Below are 4,131 nucleotides of genomic sequence, written 5' to 3' on the forward strand. Positions count from 1 at the left end.
GAGCTCGAGCGGAGGTCCGGCAACGAGGCGGAAGCGAGAGTGGCAGAGAGATCTGGAGAAAGAGAAGAGAGAATGGGAGCGTGCGGAGCAGAGGCCTGGCCCGAGACCTTTTATAAGGCCTTCCACCGAGTGGCTGACTGGTGGACCCAAGAGATCTAAACAAATCCCGCAACAGTCGCGCGCATAGTACGTGGTGAAAAAGGTGGCGCAGGGATCGAGGAGACTTGCCTAATCTGTCCCGATAACCTCGGTTCCTCTCGTCTGGCGCACTTCCCAAAATTTGAATCTCGCGAGATCCGTGGAGAGCAGAACAACCTGTCAGACTGAAGATAAACACCCTCTAAATCATCATTCGGAATTCCACCATGAAAGTTCACTCGACAACAACCAAGAATGGACCAAGGAGATTGAGAAAGGAGTCGACGTCATCTCCTCAACTCATCGTTTCAGGACAAGGCATATTCATATCATAAAGAGTGGGTCGGAAGTGTTCTCAACCCCTTCCTCACTCAAACCCTGATCCATTCGGGGGCTAATGATGAAGCTATGTACCTAGGTTATGGTCATGGACCTGTCCAACATACCCTCCCCAAGGATATCTTTACAAAGAATTAGAAGCAGTCGAAGAGAAATCATCATCCACTCGACCGCGGAGATGCGCTCACTCGACCACCTTGAAGACACTCGACCACCAGAAGATGAGGAACCCTCCACTCTGCAACGGTTAGGACTAAACCATAGCATTATGAGCATTTATGAAATTTTACTGTAGACGTTACCAGTAACGCCTTTCCTTTATGAGCATTGAACCCTGTGTAACGGAGGGGAGCTGGGGTCCTGGCACACTCTATATAAGCCACCCCCCTCCTCTGGGACAAGGGTTCGCACTTTTTTTGTAAACCCACACACACATATAGTCCAGTCGACCGCCTCAGGGCACCGAGACGTAGGGCTGTTACTTCCTCCGAGAAGGGCCTGAACTCGTAAAAGCCGTGTGTACAACTACTCCATAGCTAGGATCTTGCCTCCTCATACCTACCCCCATTCTACTGTCAGTCTTAGATCCACGACACCGCCATCTTCACCAACATCTCCATCACCTTACCCCCTCTATCTACAGCGGTCCACTCTCCTGCAACCCGCTGTACCCTCTACTTGAACATGGTGCTTTATGCTTCATATTAATATTATTATCCAATGATGTGTTGCCATCCTATGATGTCTGAGTAGATTTTCGTTGTCCTATCGGTGGTTGATGAATTGCTATGATTGATTTAATTTGCTTGTGGTTATGTTGCTGTCCTTTGGTGCCCATAATATGATTGCGCACGTGGATCACATCCTAGGGTTAGTTGTATGTTGATAGGACTATGTATTGGAGGGCAAGAGTGACAGAAGCTTCAACCTAGCATAGAAATTGATGCATACGTGATTGAAGGGGGACCAATATATCTTAATGCTATGGTTGGGTTTTACCTTAATGAACATTAGTAGTTGAGTATGCTTGGTAATAGTTCCAATCATAAGTGCATAGAATTCCAAGTAAGGGATGACATGCTAGCAGTGGCCTGTCCCACATAATACTTGCTACCGGTCTAGTAAAGTAGTCAATTGCTTAAGGGACAATTTCGCAACTCCTACCACCACTTTTCCGCACTCGCTATATTTACTTTAGTTGCTTCTTTACCTTAACAGCCCCTAGTTTTATTTTCGTGCTCTTTACTTTCTTGCAAGCCTTTCCGAAAACACCTACAAAGTACTTCTAGTTTCATACTTGTTCTAGTTAAAGCGAACGTCAAGCGTGCGTAGACTTGTATCGGTGGTCGATAGAACTTGAGGGAATATTTGTTCTACCTTTAGCTCCTCGTTGGGTTCGACACTCTTACTTATCGAAAACTGTTGCGATCCTCTATACTTGTGGGTAATCAGGGGCTCTCTCCCCCTCGCTTCCGGTGGCGCCGGAGTGCCACCGGGGGCCATCATCATCACCGCGATCTACACCAACACCTCCGCCATCTTCACCAACATCTCCATCACCTTCCCCCTCTAACTACAGAGGTCCACTCTCTTGCAAGCCTCTGTACCCTCTACTTCAACATGGTGATTTATGCTTCATATTATTATCCAATGATGTGTTGCCATCCTATGATGTTTGAGTAGATTTTCGTTGTCCTATCGGTGGTTGATGAATTTCTGTGATTGATTTAATTTGCTTGTGGTTATGTTGCTGTCCTTTGGTGCCCATCATATGATCGCGCGCGTGGATCACACCCTAGGGTTAGTTGTATGTTGATAGGACTATGTATTGGAGGGTAGAGTGACAGAAGCTTCAACCTAGCATAGAAATTGATGCATACGGGATTGAAGGGGGGCCAATATACCTTAATGCTATGGTTGGGTTTTATCTTAATGAACAATGGTAGTTGTGGATGCTTGCTAATAGTTCCAATCATAAGCGCATAGAATTCCAAGACAGAGATGACATGCTAACAGTGGCCTCTCCCACATAATACTTGCTATCTATCTAGTAAAGTAGTCAATTGCTTAGGGGAAATTTCACAACTCCTACCACCACTTTTCCACACTCGCTATATTTACTTTATTATTTCTTTATCTAAACAGCCCCTACTTTTTATTTACGTACTCTTTATTATCTTGCAAACCTATCCAACAACACCTACAAAGTACTTCTAGTTTCATACTTGTTCTAGGTAAAGCGAACGTCAAGCGTGCGTAGAGTTGTATCGGTGGTCGATAGAACTTGAGGGAATATTTGTTCTACCTTTAGCTCCTCGTTGGGTTCGACACTCTTACTTATCAAAAACTGTTGCGATCCCCTATACTTGTGGGTTATCAAGACCTTTTTCTGGCGCCGTTGCCGGGGAGCAATAGCGTGGGGTGAATATTCTCGTGTGTGCTTGTTTGCTTTAGCTCTAAGTAATTTTTATTTGTTGTTCTTAGTTGTTATTTATCTTTAGTTATGGATATGGAACACGAAATACCAAAAAAAATTAGGTGTACTTTCTGCTCATGGAGATGGGGAACCTCCTAAAACCCTCGATGCTGGTTATGTGAAAGATATTATGTACTACTTTAATAATCCTGAGAAAACCCCATTTAATTATGTAATGGGAGTAACATTGGATCAACGTGAATACTTTAGGGATTATCGCTTGACACAAAAAGGGAAACTATTATGGGATCAAATTCATATATTGAAGTGGTATGCTTGGCAATTATGTGTGGGTTATGATTATACTTGTTGCTCTAGGATGAAGGCTCCACACCTTTCCTTTTCATGCAAATTTAATGATAATAAAACCTTAGCTTCTTATGCTAGAGGTATATATGATTACTATGATGTGGAACAAATAGAAGAATTTGTTGATTTTATGGGTGCTTATGAAATTGAATCTATGTGTAAAGAGTTTGAAGATTTTGATGATGCTGTTTATAGATCTGAAAATTTAGCTATCCTCAAATATTGCTATGAGAATTATGAATACAATTCTGAAATTAATGCACTTATTGAGAAAGTCTCCGCTGTCCAAGAAGAGATTAATCTTTTGTAGGAGTCTATGGAAGAAGAAATTGATGAAACTGTGAGCTCATTGGATGAAAAAGATGAGGAAGAGAGCGAAGAACAAAAGGAGGAAGAGCGGATTGATCACCCATGCCCACCTTCTAATGAGAGTAACTCTTCAACTCATATATTGTTTAATTCCCCTTCGTGCTTACCGAAGGATGATTGCTATGATGACTGTTATGATCCCTTGGATTCTTTTGAAATATCCCTTTTTGATGATGCTTGTGGCCAAGATGCCAATATGAATTATGCTTATGGAGATGAACTTGCTATAGTTTCTTATGTTAAATATGAAATTGTTGCTATTGCACCCACGCATGATAGTCCTATTATCTTTTTGAATTCTCCAAACTACACTATATCAGAGAAGTTTGCCCTTGTTAAGGATTATATTGATGGGTTGCCTTTTACCGTTGCACATGATGATTTTGATGAATATAATATGAATGTGCTTGCTACTCCTACTTTCAATTATTATGAGAGAGGAACTATATCCCCACCTCTCTATGTTTCCAATATGATAAAATTGAAAGAAACTGTTTATA

Source organism: Triticum dicoccoides, chromosome 7A, assembly GCF_002162155.2.
Source record: "Triticum dicoccoides isolate Atlit2015 ecotype Zavitan chromosome 7A, WEW_v2.0, whole genome shotgun sequence".
NCBI classification, from domain to species: domain Eukaryota; kingdom Viridiplantae; phylum Streptophyta; class Magnoliopsida; order Poales; family Poaceae; genus Triticum; species Triticum dicoccoides.